Here is a 23,315-nt window from a genome sequence, read left to right on the forward strand (position 1 = left end):
ATACTCCTATCAATAGGCCATGAGAGTTCCAGTTTTTCCACATCTTCCATACCACTTGGAGTTGTAAAACTTGTATTTATAACCTGGTGGATGTAAAACTATTTCGTTGCCGTTTTAATTTCTATTTCTCTAATGTATAATAGTGAAAAGCATCTTATCATGTGATTATTTTCTGTCCATATAGCCTCTTTGGTAAGGTGTTTGTTCAAATCTTTTGCCCATTTGAAAAACTGGGGTTTGTTCTCTTATTATTGAGTTTTGTAAACTCTTTATATCATAGATACAAGTCCTTTGTTGGATATATGATTTGCAAATATTTTCTCCCTGTCTGTGCCTTGTCTTCTCACTCTCTAAAGCGTCTTTTGCAGAGCAGAAGTTTTTAATTTTCTTTTTTTTTTTAAAGATTTATTTATTGATTGATTGATTGCTATCTTGGGTCTTCGTTTCTGTGCTAGGGCTTTCTCTAGTTGCGGCAAGCGGGGGCCACTCTTCATTGCGGTGCGCGGGCCTCTCACTATCGTGGCCTCTCTTGTTGCGGAGCACAGGCTCCAGACGCGCAGGCTCAGTAGTTGTGGCTCACGGGCCCAGTCGCTCCACGGCATGTGGGATCTTCCCAGACCAGGGCGCGAACCCGTGTCCCCTGCATTAGCAGGCAGATTCTCAACCACTGCGCCACCAGGGAAGCCCGAAGTTTTTAATTTTGATGAAGCAAAGTTCATCAGTTTGCTCTTTTATGGATCATGTTGCTGGTGACATGTCTAAGAAATCCTTGCTTAACCCGAGGTTACAAGGATTTTCCCCCCTATTTTATCTTCTACAAGTTTTATAGTTTTAGGTTTTACAGTTAGGTCTATGATGCATTTTTAGTTAATTGCTGTACATAATACAGGATATGAGTTGAATTTCATTTTTTTTGCTTACGGACGTCCAGTTGTTCTAGCACTATTTGTTGAAAAGACTGTTTTGTATCTTTGTCAAAAATCAATTGACCATACATGTGTGGGTCAATTTCTGGGCTCTCTGTTCTGTTTCAGTGATCTATTTGTCTATCCTTTTGCCAATACCACACTGTCTTGATTACTGGAGATTTATAGCAATTCTTGAAATCAGGTGGCATGACTCTTCAAGTTGGTTCCTCTTTTTCAAAGTTGTTTTGACTAATCTAATTCCTTTGCCTTCTCATGTCCGTTTTAGATTAGGCTTGTTGATATCTACAAAAAATTCTGCTGAGATTTTGATTAGGATTATGTCAAATCTGTAGATTAATTTGGGGAGAACTGAGATTATAACAATGAACATGCTATGTGCCTTCTTTTAATTTATTTTTTTATTGAAGTATAGTTGATTTCTAATGTATATATATGTTCTTTTCCATTATGGTTTATCCCAGGGCTATGTGTCTTTTGACATATTTAGTTCACTGTTTCTTTTATCAGTGTTTTCCAGTTTTCACCATACGGATCCTACACATATTTTGTTAGATTTATACCTAAGTATTCTTTTTTGGGGTGCAGTTTGTCAGTGGTACTTTGAAAAATGTTGCTTTCCAACTATGACATATAGAATGGATAAACAACAAGGTCCTACTGTATAGCACTGGGAACTATATTCAATATCCTGAGATAAACCATAATGGAAAAGAATATAAAAAAGACTGTATATATGTGTATAACTGAGTCACTTTGCTGTACATCAGAAATTAATACAACATTGTAAATCAACTATTAAAAAATTAAAATAAAAAAATAAAAAAGGTTGCTTTCTTGTTGCTAGTGTATAGAAATATAATTGATTTTTGTATATTGACCTTGAATCCTGCAACATTGCTAAGCCCATTACTTCTAGAAATTTTTCCTTTGCCAACTTATATATTGGTTTGTGGGTTTTTTAAATTGATTTGCAAGAGTCCTTTATATATTCTGTATATTTATTCATTAGCCAAATACTTATTGAGTACCTGCTATGTATCAGGTACTATATTAGCACACTAATCTTGAATCAACTTTGTTCATTGCTAAATACTTCAAGAAGCAGTTATTCATCTCAATTATATAAATACTTATACAGTACCTACACATCCATTAAATCACTTATTCAAAAATTTTATTGAGTACCTACTATAGGCCAGGTAATAGTTTAGCTACTGGAGATATAGCACAAAAACACACACACAAAATGAAGAGCCCTGCTCTAATGGAGGAGAGAGACAATAAATAAACAAGTAAATAAATAAGCTAATTTCAGGTAGTGAAATGCTTTGGAGAAAATAAGTTAAGGTAATAGGACAGCAGGGACAGGTGAGAAGACAGAGAAAAAGGTGGTATTAGATACAGTGGTTGCGGAAAACCTCTCCTGAGGGGCATCATTTAAGCCAAGACCTGAATGAGAAGAACAAACTGAGGCAAGAGCCCTCCAGGAAGAGAAAACAGCAAGTGCAAAGGCCCTGGGGTGAGAATGAGCTTGGTATGACTGAGGTACAGGAAGGGGGCCAGAGTGTCTGGAGTTTCATTAAGCAGGGGATGGTGATACAAAAGAGCCTAAAGAGGCAAAGAGGGGCTGCAGGTAGGGAGAGGCCATGATAAAGGAGACTTGATTCTCAGTCCTTAAAAAATAGCAATGCCTGGGCCAAGCATCTCTGACACAAAGGTGAGTGAGACAGAGTCTAGCCCTCAGGAGGCCGTGATCTAGTGAAAGAGACAAACACATGAACAAATGCACTACAGTGGGCAAACTACTGTAATTGAGGTAGGTGTGTAGGAGGAGTAGAGGTAGGAGGCAAGAGAGAGGCAAGAATTATCCTTTATTCATATTTTGTAAGATAGAACTCCTATACCCTTCTATTTAAGCCCCAAAGTAGAAAACTTCCCTTAAAAATAATACACACACATATATATTATGTATATATAATATATGGTACTATCTTATTTTCAAATTGTGATGGCTAGGTAGAGATCCCTTCTCTGTGCTCCCAGTGTGCTCTCTGCTTTTCCCCATTCGAGCACCTGGAAAGCCTATATTTACTTGCTTCTCTGTCCCACCAACCTCCACGTTCCATGAAAACAGCAGCTGAGTTTTATTCCCCATTATTTCCCCAATGTCTGCCACAGTGCCCAGTGCATTCTAACTGCTCAGTGAATGCTCAGTGAAAGAGAACAAAGCTATGAGACTAAAGCACATTCATATTTTATTTCATTTGATTCTCATCACAATCCTGAGAGATGGGCAGGACAGGTGTGAGTATCCCATTTTACAGATGAGCTAACTGATGATCAGAGAGAGTAAGTAACTTGTCCAGTGAAGCACAGCTATGGTGTTAGGGCAGAACATCAGGATCCCAGTGACCTGCCTTTTCCTAGGTTAGGGTTTTTTTTCCCTTTACTACCTCCTTATCCTATGCTGACTTTGGGGAATATGCCAAAGAACATGGAGGTCAAAATGATGGGCTTGCTTTTGTACGAATTCACTGGTATGTCTTCTAACCACTGAGAAATCTCCAGAATATTATAACTTATTCAATGATTTGTATTGTAAAATGTGTCATACATCCAGAAAAGTATAAAATTTTACAGTTTGAAAAACAATAAAGATCCATGTACGTATATCCTGGTTACGAAGTAGATCATTTCCAGCACTTGAGAAGCCTCCGATGCATCCTTACCTAACCACGTCCCCTCCTTCCCACCTGGAAGTACACATTTAGCTTACTTTGGGGTTAACCAGTCCCTTGCTGTTCTTTACAGATTTCCTACGTATACATATAACAGTCCCCCTTATCTTCAGGCGGTACATTCCAAAACCCCCAGGGGATGCCCGAAACCACGGATAGTACAAAACACTATATATACTATTTTTTTCCTATACATACATACACATGATAAAGTTTAGCAAATTAAGTGCCATAGGAAATTAACAATAAGTAACGATAAAATAGAACAATTGTAACAATATACTGTAATAAAAGTTATGTGAATGTGGTTTCTCTCTCTCAAAATACTTACTGTACAACTTTAATGCCTTTTCTATCTTAGCTAAGCACTTATCAAATACTGTGGCCATAATTTTGCAGTTTGAGGTGCAAGAGCAAAACTAGCATGAATTTCTTTTTCCTTCTTCACAATTTCACCAATAGAAGATTCGTTCCTACCATAGCTCTTAGCCACCTCAGCGTACAATTTTCTTTCCTCATTAAATCGGGAACTTTCACTTTTTCACATAAAGGAAGCACTTTACTGTTTCTCTTTCGTGGATTCCAATTGTCAGCATTACTACTCTTGTGCTTTGTACCCATTATTAAGTAAAATAAGGGTGACTTGAGCACAAGCCTTGCGGTACCATCAACAGTCATCTGAAGAACCAGAAGGCTACTGAATGACCAACTGGTGGGATATGATGGACAAAGGGATGATTCACGACCTGGGCTGCACCTAGCGGGATGGCCCAAGATTTCCTCATCTACTCAGGATGGTGTGTAATTTAAAACTTAATGGATTGTTTATTTCTGGAATTTTTCATTTAATGTTTTCAGACTGTGGTTGACCAGGGGTAACTGAAAATGCAGAAAGCGAAACCATGGATAAGTGGTGACTACTGTATGTATCTAAACAAAATATGTTTTAGTTTTAAATACTGAGTAGCAAGCAGCCAACTAGCTGTGTAAGGACAGGATGATCTTACCTCTATTAGACGAAGACTCCCAGGAAAAATAAGCTGAAGATCCCCAGAGCCAGAATAGGCCTTCAGGTTCCCCGGGGGCTTATGGGAGCCTTTTCTAGGGAAGTCAGTGGGCAACGTCACATCTGAGTCCTGGGGAAAGAAGGGGGAGAAAAAGGATTAACACAGGCCTGTAACTCACTCCTTCCCCACTAGGGGATGCCTCTGTCAGACCATTGCTGTAATTCCATCCATGGTATTAAGGAGGAGAAAGATTTGGAAAGGGTCTACTTATAAAGTGTTTTCAACATGAATTACCTGCTCTGTTTAGATTGATTGCTGTAAATAAATGTGGAATTTATGGATTAAGAGCATGGCTGGCTGGAGAATGGGAGGCGCAGGGCATTTCCTAACTGTAATTACTTTCTACCTGTATAAATAAATAAAATATAAATGAAGTATAAAACTGAGGGGGGCCCCCAAACAGATATAACTTCCTTTGAGAGCAATTGCATATATGGCTCAAAACCCATATGTAGCTCTGACACCAAAATATGTCCTAATGTAGGTGAAAGGGACACTTTTGGACACTGGTGGTTTTAGGACCCTCCAGGAAAAGAATGTTCTGTTTTGTGCCTGTTGCTTGCCTGTATCTTTTTAATCATTAGTGAAGTTTGGTGCTGAGTAAAACCTAGGATTCTCATCACCCCATTTGACAAATTGACGTTTTGTATGAACTCAGTACAGATCACGATAGTGGGGGCATTTGGCGATATTGTAGAATCACCCAGATACTAATGTCTACCAGAAATGTGGTCAAGGGGGTTTGTACTCTAACCTGTGTCTTCTGAATTCATCATGGATTCCCTCAGCTCTCAAAAACAAGGTAAACTACGATGAGGTACCACTTCACACTCATTAGGATGGCTACTATAAAACACAAAAACAGAAAATAGCAAAATAGCAAGTGTTGATAAGGATGTGGAGAAGTTGGAACACTTGTGCACTCTTGGTGGGAATGTGAATTGGTGCAGCCTCTGTGGAAGACAGTACGGAGGATCTCAGATAATTAAAAATAGGACTACTATTTGATCCAGCAACTCCAGTTCTCAGCATAGAGCCAAAGGATAGGAAATCACTATCTTGAAGAGATATCTGCACTCCTACGTTCGTTGCAGCATTATTCACAACAGCCAAGGTATGGAAAGAACTAAGTGTCCATCAACTGATGAATGGATAACGAAGATTTATCAATAGTGTATACACACACAGTGAAATGCTATTCAGCCACGAGAAAGAAGGACATCCTGCCTTTTGTGACAACATAGATGGACCTTGAGGGCATTATGCTAAATGAGATGTCAGACAGAGAAAGACAAATAGCATATAATATCACTTACATGTGGAATCTAAAAAAGCTGAACTCATAGAAATGGAGACTAGAATGATGGTTACCAGGGGCTGGGGGGTGGGGGAAAAGAGGAGATGTTGGTCAAAGGGGACAAACTTCCAGTTTTAAGATGAGTAAGTTCTCGGGAATCTAAAGTACAGCAATGGTGATTGTAGCTCATAATACTATATTATATACTTCAAAGTGACTAAGAGAGTAGAGGTTCTTAAATGTTCTCACCACAAAAAAGAAATGGTAAATATATGACGTGATAGAGGTATTAACTAAGGCTATGTTGGTAATCATTTTGCAAAATATAAATGTATCAAATCAACCCATGTACACCTTAAACTTATACAATGCTATATGTCAATTATATCTCAATAAAGCTGAAAAAATAGAAATACCATATAATCTAGCAATTCCACTTCTGGGCATATATTCCAAAGAACTGAAAGCAGGGTCTCAGAGAGATATTTGTACACCCATGCTCACAGCAGCATTGTTCACAATAGCCAAAATATGGAAGCAACCTAAATATCCATCAATGGATGAATGAAAAAACAAAATGTGGACTGTACATAGAGTGGAATATTATTCAGCCTTAAAAAAGAAGGAAATTCGGATACATGGTACAACATGGATGAACCCTAAGGACATTATGCTAAGTGAAATAAGCCAGCATTTTTATGAAAAATATTGTCTAATTCTACTAATATGAGGTACCTAGAGTAATCAAATTCATAGTTATAGAAAGGGGAAGGATGGTTCCGGGGGCTGGGGGGAGAGGGGATGGGGAGTTGTTTAATGGGTACAGAGTTTCAGTTTTGCAAGATGAAGAGGGTTCTGGAGATTGGTTGCACAACAATAAGAACGGACTAAGTACTATTGAGCTGTACACTTAAAAAAAGTTAAATTTTTGATAGTTAAGATGGTAAATTTAATGTTATGTATATCTTACCACAATTAGAAAAAAAAACAATAGGGCAAAGCAGACACATTTGTGAGGGTGTGATAGGTGTCCCTGCTGACCCAGGGAGGAGGGCATGGAGGGGAGTCCGACTCGGCCAGTGTCACCGAGACACTTTGCCTTTTAATTGAGGACAGTGGCAGCGAGCATCATGACGGTGACAGCTCTCTTATCATGCCGCGTTGTTGCGTCTGGACAGGTAGCCCTTTCCATCCGCTGCAGAGCTGTCTCTCTGAGCTCTCCCTTTGCCACTTCCCTGGGGAATGCTTTCACCATTTGCTGTGTTGCATCTCCTGTTTTTTGGTATCTCACCTTTTCTAGGTGTACTCCCTCTTTTTGGGTGGTGTGCATGGGAGATTTCTTTCTTGATATCATACATTCCAGAAAAATCCTTCTTCTACCCTCCTACACAAAGAGCTTAGCTGGATATGGAATTCTAGGGCAGAATCATTTTTCTTCACAATTTTGGAGGAGTGGCTCCATACCTTCTTGGTTCCAGTCTTGCTGTTAAGAAGTCTGCACCTATTCTAATTGCTCCTCTGCAGGGGAGCAATGCTTTTAAGATCTTATATTTGTCTCCAGTGTTTTTGGAAACTTATAACGATGTGCATTGGTGCGGGTCTATTCTCATTCATTAAGCTGTATATCCTTTGAATCTGGCAATTCCTCTTCTTCAGTTCTGGAAATTTTCATTGAGTTATTTTATCACTGATTCTATCTCCCCTGTTTTTTCTACCTTCCCACTCACAGAGTCCCATCATGTAAGCGTGAACTTTCTGGACCGCTCTTCTATTTTCTTTTCTTTTTTCCTCTTTGTCATTTTGCTCTACTATCTGGGAGATTTCCTCAGCTTTATCTTCTAACCTCTCTTTTGCATGATTATTTCGGCTCTCAAAAGCTCTTTTTCCAAAAGCTCTTTTTGTTTTCTAAATTGTCCTTTACTATTGCACCCTATTCTAACTTCATGGATGCAATATCTTCTATCTCTCTCCAGATATTTATTTTAGTTTATGGCGATGAAGTTTTTTTCTCCCTGAATAGCCTGTTTCTTCCTAGTTCCATTTTTATTTGTTCGTTGTGATTACTGGAGGCTTTCCTAAGCTGTCTGGCAATCTTGGTTGTCTGCTGCGGGGTGGAGGGGGGGGAGTTAAAATGCTGATTGGTATCTCTTAGGGCATGGGTAGAGCTTATTAACTTCGAGCATCCCTCTAAGGTGATCTAAGTAGGCTTTCTGGGGGGACTTTGGTGCTAGTATCCTAGAGTCATTCCTCCTAGGCTGGCCAGATCTCTGTACCCCTACCCTTCCACCTCCAAGAAGAGGTTTAAAATCCTCCGCCTGTAGGTAAATGTCTGGTCACCAATGTTCTGGAGGACCAGTGGGGAGAGGCTCGAGGTCCCTGTTCAGCACTCAGTACACTTACAGTTACTTATTTCCCTATTATCGACATGGTTCCCATTCTTACTTTAAAGAAAAAAGGAATTTGTTTACTGGATGAGTTGCAAATCTTTCTCCATGAAGAGACAGCCTGATAGAAATCACTTTTGTAGAGCTCAGGGTGCTGAGATAGAGGAAGGAGGGCTAGGCTTACACTGTGTCTAGTGGACATCTCTCCTGAATTGTCTCTCTTCAGCTTCACTGGCAACCTTAAAAATCCAATGCTAGAGGTTTCTTATATGACTAAGCGCTTCATTTTTTATAAACTGTAAGTGCATGTCTTATGTTCTTAAAGTGTCACACCCACTTGTTTATTGTAAGCAGGTGAGGTGCATCAAATCTATTTACTATTGATGTGTCTCAGATTAATAAAGGGTGTGACTCACAGAATCTTATTCCCCCAGCACGAGCCAGGGATCCCTCCTATTTCTCAGAAGCAGTATTTCCCCACCACTAACTCTGGGCTCTGAAACACAGCTTTATGAAGAAGAATCTGAAAAATAACCAAACCTAATAGGACACTATGCAGAGATTCACTAACCACAAAAATATCTTAGGTAACTAGAGGCCTCCAGTAACAGCTTTGGCATATAGGATGAGGAATGAGGCCAGAGTGGGTTTGCTTGTTTTCATTCAAAACTCAAATGTTGGGCCTCAACTTACTGCCTTCCAAGTCTCACCCAGTCTTGAAAGATGAGAAGGTGGAGAAAGAAGGAAAGAAGGTTCCAGACCAGAAGGTATTGTCAGAGAAAATGGAGGGTCTGAGGATGAGGGTGGGTTTGTGAGCTGCGGTGGAGAGTGAGCAGGGGTTGGCAAGAGATGAGTGAGACAAGCCAGCCCAGGAGATGACCAGAGACAATAAGAGGAGGCAGGACGAAACCCCAACTGGGGTGACGTAGGAGATGGATGAGAGCCAAAGGCACCAAGTAAGGACAATGAGATGATGAGAATAAAAACAGCAACCAAATTATCAGTACTACCTCCAATGTTCATCCAACCTCCCAGCAAAGCATCATCATTCCCTCAATACACATACAAAAGCAGAGGGTCCCAGAAACCCAGCATGACGAAGTCTGGCTCCCTCCAGAGTGTGGCTGCCTTCTGTTACGCCAGGCTGCCTCTCAATTCATGCCATGCTGCTCACTCATTCAGCCAGCCAGCCATCTACTACCTACAAACTGCTAAGCTGTATGCTGAGAACAGCAAAAAATATTTGTCACTAAGTGGTAGAGATCCCTACATTCTTTTAATATCCATTTACTATCTCAAAATCTTGTTTATAGGACTGTTAGCACCACTCCAGTTCTTCGATGCTACTTTTGAATGTGAGTCTTTCCTACGTGGGTTAATAGAGGCTAAGCCTTCCTGACTTAAACATCAGTTCACAAGTGAGGTCAGGGAAGCTCTCCTTCAGACGGATAGAAACTGCCACCCAAACCTGTCAAGAGCAGGAGTAAACATCCCCCTAGTGTAATGTACGAAGTGTTCCAGGGATCCAAAGGAGTGCTTAGCACCCTTAGCTGCTATTTAGTTTCATAACCACCTGTCGCCAATGGGGGAAGTGCCAAGAAAGAATCTTGCCCCTTATAATGTCAGCCATGCTATTACAGCCTACTATGCATTGAGGGATATGGACAGGGGTAACATTTCAGACAGGTCTTGGGTGAAACTTCTTTTTTTTTTTTAAACATCTTTATTGGAGTATAATTGCTTTACAATGGTGTGTTAGTTTCTGCTTTATAACAAAGTGAATCAGTTATACATATACATATGTCCCCATATCTCTTCCCTCTTGTGTCTCCCTCCCTCCCTCCCTATCCCACCCCTCTAGGTGGTCACAAAGCACCAAGCTGATCTCCCTGTGCTATGCGGCTGCTTCCCACTAGCTATCTATTTTACGTTTGGTAGTGTATATATGTCCATGCCACTCTCTCACTTTGTCCCAGCTTACCCTTCCCCCTCCCCGTGTCCTCAAGTCCATTCTCTAGTAGGTCTGTGTCTTTATTCCTGTCTTGCCCCTAGGTTCTTCATGACCATTTTTTTTTTTTTTTAGATTCCATATATATGTGTTAGCATACGGTATTTGTTTTTCTCTTTCTGACTTACTTCACTCTGTAGGACAGACTCTAGGTCCATCCACCTCACTACAAATAACTCAATTTCGTTTCTTTTTATGGCTGAGTAATATTCCATTGTATATATGTGCCACATCTTCTTTATCCATTCATCTGTTGATGGACACTTAGGTTGCTTCCATGTCCTGGCTATTGTAAATAGAGCTGCAATGAACATTGTGGTATATGACTCTTTGAATTATGGTTTTGTCAGGGTATATGCCCAGTAGTGGGATTGCTGGGTCATATGGTAGTTCTATTTTTAGTTTTTTAAGGAACCTCCATACTGTTCTCCATAGTGGCTGTATCAATTTACATTCCCACCAACAGTGCAAGAGGGTTCCCTTTTCTCCACACCCTCTCCAGCATTTATTGTTTCTAGATTTTTTGATGATGGCCATTCTGACTGGTGTGAGATGATACCTCATTGTAGTTTTGATTTGCATTTCTCTAATGATTAATGATGTTGAGCATTCTTTCATGTGTTTGTTGGCACTCTGTATATCTTCTTTGGAGAAATGTCTATTTAGGTCTTCTCCCCATTTTTGGATTGGGTTGTTTGTTTTTTTGATATTGAGCTGCATGAGCTGCTTGTAAATTTTGGAGATTAATCCTTTGTCAGTTGCTTCATTTGCAAATATTTTCTCCTATTCTGAGGGTTGTCTTTTCATCTTGTTTATGGTTTCCTTTGCTGTGCAAAAGCTTTTAAGTTTCATTAGGTCCCATTTGTTTATTTTTGTTTTTATTTCCATTTCTCTAGGAGGTGGGTCAAAAAGGATCTTGTTGTGATTTATGTCATAGAGTGTTCTGCCTATGTTTTCCTCTAAGAGTTTGATAGAGTCTGGCCTTACATTTAGGTCTTTAATCCATTTTGAGTTTATTTTTGTGTATGGTGTTAGGGAGTGTTCTAATTTCATTCTTTTACATGTAGCTGTCCAGTTATCCCACCACCACTTACTGAAGAGGCTGTCTTTTCTCCACTGTATATTCTAGCCTCCTTTATCAAAGATACGGTGACCATATGTGCATGGGTTTATCTCTGGGCTTTCTATTCTGTTCCATTGATCTATATTTCTGTTTTTGTGCCAGAACCATAGTGTCTTGAATACTGTAGCTTTGTAGTATAGTCTGAAGTCCGGGAGCCTGACTCCTCCAGCTCCGTTTTTCTTTCTCAAGATTGCTTTGGCTATTTGGGGTCTTTTGTGTTTCCAAACAAATTGTGAAATTTTTTGTTCTAGTTCTGTGAAAAATGCCAGTGGTAGTTTGATAGGGATTGCATTGAATCTGTAGATTGCCTTGGGTAGTACAGTCATTTTCACAATGTTGATTCTTCCAATCCAAGAACATGGTATTTCTCTCCATCTATTTGTATCATCTTTAATTTCTTATAATTTTCCACATACAGGTCTTTTGTCTCCTTAGGTAGGTTTATTCCTAGATATTTTGTTCTTTTTGTTGCAGTGGTAAATGGGAGTGTTTTCTTAATTTCACTTTCAGATTTTTCATCATTAGTGTATAGGAATGCAAGAGATTTCTGTGCATTAATTTTGTATCCTGCTACTTTACCAAATTCATTGATTAGCTCTAGTAGTTTTCTGGTAGCATCTTGGGTAAAACTTCTTAAACATTAAGAATTTAAATTTCTTAGCCACATCCCTTCCCATGTAAACCCTTCCCAATGAATTTAGGGAAACATTTAGATCTTTACCATGATGCTTTTTTTTTTTTAACTTTTATTTGCATTTTTTTTTATAGCATTTATTCCTGGGCCATCAGTTTTTGCTTCTTCAGTTTCTTCTGGGATATCTTTTTCTTCTGTGCAACCTCCTCTTCTGGTTTAGGAACAATCTGTTCTTTTTCAGTAAGGATCATCTCAATGTGGCAGGGAGAGCTCATGTATGGGTTGATTTGACCATGAGCTCTATAAGTCCTGTGCCACATCTCGGGGGCTTTGTTCACCAGTATGTGAACCTGTATGTGCTCAGTGACCAGAGAGTTCTACATCTAAGCCGTTAACTTCAGCATTACTCTCTGCATTTTTGAGCATGTGCTGTAAAAATTCAGAACTCTTTTTGGGCCACTGACCCTGCGTCCAGTCCTACTGTTTGGCCTGGGCACACCTATGAACTCCACCATCATAACAATGGAATGGCACACATTGCTTCTGTAAAGTGACATCCTTCAGATACTTGGTGCTTTTCGGATGCAGTTTCACGAATATTCTTAAAGTGAACACCAAGATTTGAACCTCTTGACTTGCATGATTTTGTGGGGTTTTCTGGGTCAAGTGAATAGCAAACCATTTTTAGAGGTCACCCCAGGCCGCTTACTTGAAAAGGATAGCATGATGCTTCTTGAAGCTCTCACCTACCAATCCTGTTTGCTAAGCTCCAGGTACACTGGTCTCTTCCTTGAATTCCCAAGTAGGGTTTGCAGGTGCGGTTACACTTCCTGGAATGCTCTCCCCCAACTCTTTCCAGAGTTGTTCCTTTTTTTTTTTAATGGCTGTCTTCAGTATCTTTTTTAAAAAAATTAAGTATAGTTAATTTACAATATTGTGTTAGTTTCAGATGTAAAGCACAGTGATTCGATTATACATATATAATATATAAGATCGTACAGAAAAACCCGAACGAAATTTTTGGCCAACCCAATATATATTTTTTTCAATACTTTTCCATTATAGGTTATTACAAGATACTGAATATAGTTCCCTGTGCTCTACAGTAAATCCTTGTTGTTTATTTTATATATGGTAGTGTGTATCTGTTAATCTCATACTCCTAATTTATCCCTCCCCCACCTCTTTTCCCCTTTGGTAACTATATATTTGTTTTCTATGTCTATGAGGCTGTTTCTGTTTTGTAAATAAGTTCATTTATATCATATTCTAGATTCCACATATAGGTGATATCACATGATACTTGTCTTTCTCTGTCTGGCTTACTTCATTTAGTATGATAATCTCTAGGTCCATCCATGTTGCTGCAAATGGCATTATTTCATTCTTTTTTTTTTTTAATGGAGTAGAGTTGCTTTACAATGTTGTGTTAGTTTCTGCTGTACAGCAAAGTGAATCAGTTATACATATACATATATCCCCTCTTTTTTGGATTTCTTTCCCATTTAGGTCACCACAGAGCATTGAGTAGAGTTCCCTGTGCTATACAGTAGGTTCTCATTGATTATCTATTTTATACACAGTGTCAATTGTGTATATATGTCAATCCCAATCTCCCAGTTCATCCCACTTCCCCTCCCCCCTCGGTATCCATACATTTGTTCTCTACATCTGTGTCTCTATTTCTGTTTTGCAAATAAGTTCATCTGTACCATTTTTCTAGATTCCACATATAAGCAATATTATATGATATTTGTTTTTCTCTTTCTGACTTACTTCACTCTGTATGACAGTCTCTAGGTCAGTCCATGTCTCTGCAAATGTCACCATTTTGTTCCTTTTTATGGCTGAGTAATATTCCATTGTGTGCATGTATGTGTATGTGTGTATATATATATATATACTCCCCATATATTTATCCATTCTGTGTCAGTGGACACTTAGGTTGCTTCCATGTCTTAACTATTGTAAATAGTGCTGCTGTGGACATTGGGGTGCATGTATCTTTTTGAATTAGAGTTTGCATCTTTTCTGGATATATGCCCAGGAGTGGGATTGCTGGACCATTTATGGTAGTTCTATTTTTAGTTTGTAAATGAACGTCCATACTGTTCTCCATAGTGGCTGTATCAATTTACATTCCCACCAACAGAGCAAGAGCGTTCCCTTTTCTCCACGCACTCTCCAGAATTTATTGTTTGTAGATTTTTTGATGATGGCCATCTGACCGGGGTGAGATGATCAAAACTCACTGTAGTTTTGATTTGCATTTCTCTAATAATTAGCGATGTGAAGCATCTTTTCAAGTGCCTGTTGGCCATCTGTATGTCGTCTCTGGAGAAATGTCTATTTAGGTCTTCTGCCCATTTTTGATTAGGTTATGTTTCTTTTGATATAAAGCTGTGTGAACTGTTTGTATATTTTGTAAATTAAGCCCTGTCAGTCACGTCATTTGCAAATATTTTCTCCCCAGGGTTACTCCTTCTTATCTCTAAGCTCAGTTTGAATGTCACCTCCTAAGTGAGCCTCTAGTTCAACCATAGTAACTACAGCGAGCTCTTTCTGTAATCCTCCTGCTCAGTCCCTTCTTTCCATCACAGTATTTATTACAAATTAAAACAACTTTTGCTTATTTTTCTGTTACCTTTTGAGCTGATGTCCTTGCATTACTGTGAGCTCTGTGAAGGCATGGGGGTATCTGCCTTGGATGTCATTGTGTGCCCTGCCCTCTGTATAGTGCCTGACAAAAGTAGAAGTTCAATACATATGTGATGAGTAAATGAAAGTCAAATTACACACACACAATCATACTGCACATTCTAACACTGAATTGGAATTTCTTGAAGTCTTAAAATTCTAGGTAGATGCATTTCTATACAGAGGAATTTTGATTCTGCCTTCCAGTAGACCCTCAGCAGGATAATTTCTAATTATGAGAATTCTATGGGATAATGCTTACTGATTTCCTTGTGAGCAAGTGTCACTTACTGATATGTATATATTTTTCATATATGACAGACTAGGTGTTGTTTCAAATGACCCACACTGGAGAATTTGTTCTGAATTCCTAAACTGCCAAAAAGGCGGACCACAGTGTCACATGGCTCTTTCCTCACCACTTGTCAAAGAGTTAATCCTTGTAGGTGTTTTAACTCTTGATTTAACAAACAGTGAGTATTTGTTAGAAAACTGGATTACCTACAGTCTGCTTCCTGAAATGGAAAATTAAAGTATTTCAGCTACAATACCATAGTTTTACTTTGATTCTGGGATACAAACTATCCATGCAAATTAGTACAAACCTGCAGCTTCAAAGAATTGAGGCTGGACTCAACAAAACAGAATTTCCTAAAAATTCTCATAAAATTTAGAATTTGGAGCCACTGGTCTGGTACAGTATATTTTCAGGCACGTACTGTTTTGTGCCATTGCTAAGCAACAGGTGACCTTGTCGTTTCTTTAGTTTGTTCTGCTGTGATTCTCTTCATATTCCTCTATTTTCTGTTGCTTTGCCTCTTTCTCTGGGACCTTTTTTTCCCACTACTGCTTTGGTGTCAGTGTCTTCTAGAGCTCTGCCCTCAACTCCCTTCTTCCTCTGTACTTTCTCCTTAAGCCATCTGGCCACACACACTTTCATGGCTTCAATCCCCACTTGGTTGCTAATAGGACCCAATTCTCCATCTTCAGCCTGAGAATCTCCCCTTAAGCCCCAGATCTATAGTCCCACCAGCCTACTGAATAAATTGCCTTGAATTTGCTGCAAGCAACTCAGATTTGCCATTGTGGCCAAAAAGCACATGAAAAGATGCTTAGCATCACTAGTTATTAGAGAAATGCAAATCAAAACTACAATGAGGTATCACCTCACACCGGTTAGAATGGGCATCATCAGAAAATCTACAAACAACAAGTGCTGGAGAGGGTGTGGAGAAAAGGGAACCCTCTTGCACTATTGGTGGGAATGTAGATTGATACAGTCACTATGGAGAACAGTATGGCGGTTCCTTAAAAAACTAAAAATAGAATTACCATATGACCCAGCAATCCCACTACTGGGCATATACCCGGAGAAAACCATAACTCAAAAAGATACATGCACCCCAATGTTCATTGCAGCACTATTTACAATAGCCAGGACATGGAAGCAACCTAAATATCCATCGACAGAGGAATGGATAAAGAAGTTGTGGTACATATATACAATGGAATATTACTCAGCCATAAAAAAGAATGAAATAATGTCATTTGCAGCAACATGGATGGACCTAGACATCGTCATACTGAGTGAAGTAGGCCAGACAAAGACAAATATCATATGATATCACTTATATGTGGAATGTAAGAAAAAATGGTGCAAATGAACTTATTTATAAAACAGAAATAGAGTCACAGATGTAGAAAACAAACTTATGGTTACCAGGGGGGACAAGGAGAGAGGGATAAATTGGGAGACTGGGATTGACATAAACACACTACTATATATAAAATAGGTAACTAATAAGGACCTACTGTATAGCACAGGGAACTCTTCTCAGTACTCTGTAATGACCTATATGGGAAAAGAATCTAAAAAAGAGTGGATATATGTATATGTATAACAGATTCACTTTGCTGTACAGCAGAAACTAACACAAAATTTTAAATCAACTATACTCCAATAAAAATTAAAAAGATAAAAAACATCAAACTCACTAACAATCACTTACCTTCAAAGAAATTCCTGCTCCTCCTCCTGTGAAAGATATCATCACTCACCAGCTGCTCAAGCCAGAAAACTGGGGAACTCCCTCCACTTATCCATCTTCTTTACCCCCATATCTTATTGTACTCCAAATACTTTCAATTTTACTTGCTAGATATTTCTTGGCTTATCTCCGGTATTCTATGTTCTCATCTTTGGTTCAGGCTCTCATAGAATAAAAAAGTAAATACTTTTATATTTTTAGATGAGCACTGTTCTAAACATTTGTATAAATTTCCATTTAATCCTGCACAGCTAGCTCATCAGTTGTTATTCTTACAATTCCATTTTCAGTTGAAGAGAATGAGGCACCGAGAAGTTGAGTAACTTGCCAAAGCTAGTAACCAACAGAGTTGGAACTTGAATGCAGGAATTTGTGTGAGTAACCATAGGATATGTGGCCTCTGTAGTCTAGCCTGGAATCCTGCAGTTGTCTCCTAGCTGTTCCTGCTGCCTCTTCTTTCTCCTTCTAAGACCTATCACATAACCACCCAAAGGATCCCTCAATAATGCAAATTGGATTAAACTTGCTTCACCCATTCAGTGGTTCCTCATCTCCTGGAAGGTGAAGTCCAAACTTCTTGGCATGACCTGCATTGCCCTTCACAATTTTTGTCCAGCTGAACTCTCTGAGACCTATCCCTGGAGTTTAGTCATACACATAATCTAGGGGCTGATCTTTCCCTCTGTAATGTCCTCCCCAGGCCCACTCCCAACCCCTTATTGTCCTGGTAAACACCACTCCAGCCTTCAAGATTCAAATATCACCCCTTCCTTATTTCCTTTTCTGAAAAATAAAGTGTTCATTCCTTTGACTTCCCTTATCACCTGTATTAATCAATAGCAAGTGTCTCGTTGCAATATCATTATTTGTTAGTAGCCACGTCTCTAACCTGGACTGCGAGATTCTTGAGGGAGGGACAATGTTACACACTACTTTATGTGCCAGACATCCTTGGTGACTGTACAGTTCCTGACACATAGTAGGTGTTCATCAAACACTTAGCTATGGTTTAAGTGGTAAGAAACTTGGATCTGAGAGTATGGAAAGCAACAGCTTAAACAGTAGAGTAGAATCTGCCCAAGGAATTTTATCTGAATAATTCCTAGAAATTTCCAATTATCCATCTAATATTTGATTCTTTGCTACCAAATTCACTCATTTAATAGACATTTCTTGAGTGTCTATTATATGTCAGACCTTTGGCTTTATCCTGAAAGTTGCAAGGTGTTGTGAAGGGTTTTAAACAAGGCAGTAACATAACTGATATGTGTATTTAGAAAAATCAGCCCGGCAGTGGGAAGCAGGGGGACAAAAAGTTGTTCGGTCATCTAGGCAAGAGAGAATGAGATTCTGGCTGAACATCTCTGCAGTGGAGAATGAGCGGTAGGCAGATGTGAAATCAATTAGTGACATAGAATCAATACAGGCTGGTGACTGAACATGGGAAGTGAGAAAAATGAGAGGCAGAAGTCAAGTATGGCTCCCACACTGGTGGGATGACAGCCATTCACGGAGATATGGAGCATGAGAAGAGGGCCAGATTGGTTGGGGGGAAAACGAGCTCAGGTTTGGAAATGTTACAGTCCTAGTGTTACATCCAAGTGGAGATATCCCAAATTCAGGGAGGAAGATGAGTTTTGAGCTGGAGATAAAGCATGAAACACCATCAACATATGAATGTTGAATTAAAGAAGGGGGTGTATAGAGAGAACAAACTAGTGGTTACCAGTGGGGAGAGGGAAGGGGGCAGGGGCAAGATAGGGGTAGGAGATTAAGAGATACAAACTACTATGCATAAAATAAATAAGTAACAAGGATACATTGTACAGCGCAGGGAAATATAGCTATTATTTTATAATAACTTTAAAGGGAGTATGATCTATAAAATATTGAACCTCTATGTTGTACACTTGAAACTAATATTGTAAATCAACTATACTTCAATATAAATAAATAAATAGATAGATAAATAAATAAATAAAGGAGAGGGGAAGGACTAAGGATGAACCCCCGAAGAATATCCATGCAAGGCATAAGAGGAAATGCTAGTGAAGTGACCAGGCAAATGCCCAGATGTCCATATTCACAGAAGTCACAAAGTCACAATGCTCTTAGGTACACAGATACTGGTGTTTGGGGGGTGGGGGAGATATGCTAAGGCTATTGAAGAGCGGGTTTGCTGTACATGAGCGATCTGCTCATCAGTAAACCCATGGCTTCTGAATAGCCAGAAGCAAGCTTTAATTAAGGCTATAGCTTTAATGAATGAAGAACATGATTTTTTTTAAAATCTCTGATATAAAGTCAGGGAGATTAAATGTAGCTGAGGGATGGTATGAACACAGATAAGGAAGCAATCATTATCCCTCACAGCAAACTGTTCTTGAATATTTCCCTAACCTGCGAAGTATTTATATATTTGATTTCATCTAACCCCCAGGGTGTGTATTTTCAGGTTTTCACTTTTTGAGGAACATTGCTGTGCCCTACGAAACATTAATAGTACACAAGTCATAGCATTTCAGTTGTATTGAAGTTTCATTATGTTTTCTAAAAAAGAGAGGGAGAGCATGCAAGCAAGAGCATTGAAGCCTTTTCTAAAGACTTATTTTGCAGTCTTCTGCAGTAATTCTTTGGTTCTCATGGCCGGGAATGTTTATCTATGTATTTATGTAGTATGCAGTCGCATAGTATCCAAGCACCTGGAAAATCTAATTAGCCTGGTCTTGATTGACTGCATGCAGGATAATGCCATCGTCCTGTCTGTTCTTCATCTCCTACAGCGTGCTTACTGATACGAAAATGAAGACACAGTAAGAGTTTCCAAGATCAGCTGCCAAACAGGTTTCTTTGGGTATCCTGTCTGCACAGAATAAATGCCCATAAATAAGGAGGTCTCTCCACCAATCAGGGGCTGGGAAGTAGACTGTACCGAAGGAGAAATCACAGCAGCAAGTTTTATCACTGTAACCCAGTTACACCATTAGCAGCAGAACATTTTTCAACCCTTCCTGGGGCAGCCCACCAGCAAATTACGTTGCATAGGCAGGGGTTACAGTGAAAGCATCAGGAAGAGCAGATTTAAGACATGTTTTGTTTTCTTATCATTTAGCAAAATGCTGCTACCACCTTTGGCACTGGCATGGAAAGTCTACAAAATTCATCCTGTAGGAATGGTTTAAACTACCCTTTGCAGGGGCTGGGAGAACTTGATTGGGGCATTGATTAATGGACCTGAGCAGAGGCAGGTTTACCGTGAAGCTGATGAAACTTAGGCTTTCCAGCCCTTCACTAGCTTGGGCCAGTTCCAAAGTCCTGAGTTCATTATTTTGTGGTTATCAGTTTGCATTCTTTATCTTAAAGAGGAGTCCAAGAGCTGCATAAGCTTCAGGCCTCATAAAATCCAGGACTACCCCTGGGCTTGGGCCAGAAGTTGTTCCCTATGGCTGAGCCCACTAGTTCTACGGAACTCATTCTCCCCCATTCCTTTCAATGATCCAATCACCCATCCCCTCGCCAAGTTGTAGCTGGGTGTGACTTCCCCATCTAGAGACAATATCTCCCAGTCTTATTATAAGCCAAGGAGGGCCACGTGACTAGGATTTTGTCAGTGGAGTGTGGGCACAAGTAATGTGAGAAATGTCAAGGATGTGCGCCTCCCTTTTTCTCTTTCCCCCTTTTCGGCTGGCTGGTAAAAAAGGCATTAGTGGAGTAGCCACCTTGGATCCAGAGACCTAAACTAAGTGTTAATGACAGCAGGTAATCGTAGACCACATAATTCTGGACTATTACTTGAGAGCTATAAGTTCATATTTACTGGAGCCTCTATACTTCCGGGGTCTTTTGTTACAGCAGCTTAACCTGTACCCTTCACTGCCAGTGGGCTTGCTGGGTCAGGATTTATTTCAGAGGCAATATGCAATGGAGAGAGTTGGCCAAAGTAGGTTGAGCCAAAGCCCTTGAAGGGTATTGAAGAGTCAGAAGCCAGAGAGACACATACAAACATGAGTGGCCAGGTGTGGAATCATGATTGAGAATTGAGAATTAGGAAACTGGTGGACACAGGACAAGAGTGGGAGCATGACAGATAGTTGATGGAGCATTGCCTCTCTGTGCTCATGGCTGGACACAGGGACTAAGGTGTATTGACTTGGGTCAGGAGAGGTGCCTATGAGGAAAGCGACTCCCACCCTACCCCCACCCCCTGCCCCAGCTGCTGGAACCAAGGGTGAGTAACTGATCCCAAGCTATCACAGGCTGTTCAGTGGTCCTGCGTTGTTCTTCCCACTGGTGTGTTCTACTCTTAATGGGACTGACTACCCTAATCACACACTTTCTCTAATGCAGTTTTAATGAGAGACCTAGAAAGAGTGAGTAAGCACTTGACAATGGAGGTATAAGTCAAAAGACACTAAGAAATCCAACAGAAAACAACGACAAAGCTACCAGGCAAAAGAGGCAGAGAGAAGAGTCAGGATAGGCAGCAGGTAGACAGAGAAGCTGCATCAGGAGCAAGGCTTATTTGCCCTTAGGTTCTCAGACCTTTGCATGGAGAATTAGAGCTAGTGCTGTACCCCACACTTTGTTAGTTCTTCTTAAGACTGCCTTGCTTTATAGCTCTGAAAAGATATCTCACCCTATTTACTTCCCTGTGTAACCCTCCAATAAACTCCTTTAACTAAGATAAACTGAGCTGATTTAAAGATACAAAGCTGAGATAGCCAGAAAAACCTACATTGTATCTCTTGTAAATGTCCTATTTCCATCTTATTCTGGATTCACTATCTTTGTGACAGAGCTACCAAATAAAGGATAATAAAAGTGAAGCCAGAGTTTTTTATTTATTTGTTTGTTTTTGGTCACAAAGGTTGAAGCTGGAAAAGTCAGGAAAAGTGATGGAGCGTGCATATTCCTTCTTTGCATATAATTCGTCCAGATGAACCTCATAGCGGAATGACACTGTGTCATCGTTCATGTTCACAGCAGATACAAATTTGGAATAGTTTATGTGTATTTAGTCTCACTGCTGGAAGAGCTGTTAGAACATGACACGCTATTCTGGTTCCCTCCCATGAATGCCAGCTCTGTTGCAGGAAGGGGGAGGGTTTACACCATGTTCCGAAGACATCTCCTTTAAGGAGCTATTTTTCTGAATAGGAAAGATGATAGCCTCAGTCACACGTGGCAGGCATCTGCGGAGCTCACAGCTGTTTTACCTTATCTGATTTGTCCTTACAACTCCTCGCAGAAAAAATGAGTGAGCCAAAGAGGCATTCTCTCAATTTCACAGAATGAGATCCTCTAGCATTCTGCCTTACCTCTTATGCTTCTTCTAGGCCTATTCTCATCTCCAGCTCAATCAGCCTCTTTGAAATCCTTGTTGGTACTTTGGGGTTACTTGCTTTTGTGCCATGATCTCTGCATCTGAACATCCATCCTTCTGTCAGCCAAGACTCAGCTTGCATCCCAAGTCCTATCTGAGTTGGGGTGGAGGGAGAATCTTTCTTGAGCCACTAGTGCTGGCATGTACTACACATTGCCCAGAAGGACATCTGCACAGGTAACATATTCCCAGCCAGGTGTTAAGTACCATTTCTATAGGATGGATTTTGTAGACTTTTAATGCCAGTGTCAAAGGTGGTAGCAGCATTTGCTAAATGATAAGAAAACAAAACATGTCTTAAATTTCCTCTTCCTGGTGCTTTTGCTGTAGCCCCCGCCGATGCAATGCACCCCACCTTTCAATGGGAAAACTGTCAGCAAACTATTGTCTTGTGGACCAAATCAAACCTACCACCTATTTTTGTAAGTAAAGTGTTATTGGAATACAGCCACACCTATACGTTTACATCTATGACTGCTTTTGTGATTCAACGGCAGAGTTGCAAAGCTTAAATTACGTACTCTCTGGTAGTTTCAACAAGGTTGTTGATCCCTGACCTAGAGGAAAGCAATCATGCCCAATCTAGCATCTGACATGGGGAAAACACTCAGGAAACTCTTACTGGAGGAAAGAAGGATGGAAGGAGGCGTAGGGAGATAGAATGAATTTTCCCCAAATCACATTTCACATGATGAAATATTAGAAGAATGAGACTGAAATCAGAATATACTCAGGACTGGCAATTTCAGGTAAGGAGGCTGGGAGATTGGAGTGTATGGGATCAAAGGGGTTGTTCTAGTTAACTATTGCTGGGTTACAAGCTACTCCAAACTTAATGGCTTAAAACAACCATTTATTGTATCTCATGATTTTGTGGACAGGCCTTGGCTGGCTGATCCTTCTGTTGCATGTGGCATCAGTGGAGATCACTGGGTGGTATTTAGCTGGCATTTGGGCTACTTTGAAAGGTCCAGTTTAACTTTACTACTTGTCTGGTGCCTTGGTGG

At 39.9% G+C, this 23,315-nt stretch overlaps 1 long non-coding RNA gene and 1 pseudogene across 2 annotated transcripts in view; one reads left to right on the plus strand and one right to left on the minus strand.

Annotated features, from left to right (window-relative positions):
* The window catches only part of LOC309665021, a 201,621-nt gene that overhangs the window by 103,428 nt on the left and 74,878 nt on the right, over nt 1-23,315 (plus strand). The window lies entirely within an intron of this gene.
* Nucleotides 11,672-18,126, minus strand: LOC309664953 (large ribosomal subunit protein uL22 pseudogene; annotated as a pseudogene). The gene has a single exon. The product of its transcript is annotated as a large ribosomal subunit protein uL22 pseudogene (transcript).

Source organism: Balaenoptera physalus (genome assembly GCF_965194825.1).
Source record: "Balaenoptera physalus genome assembly, chromosome: 7".
In the NCBI taxonomy this organism is placed as follows: domain Eukaryota; kingdom Metazoa; phylum Chordata; class Mammalia; order Artiodactyla; family Balaenopteridae; genus Balaenoptera; species Balaenoptera physalus.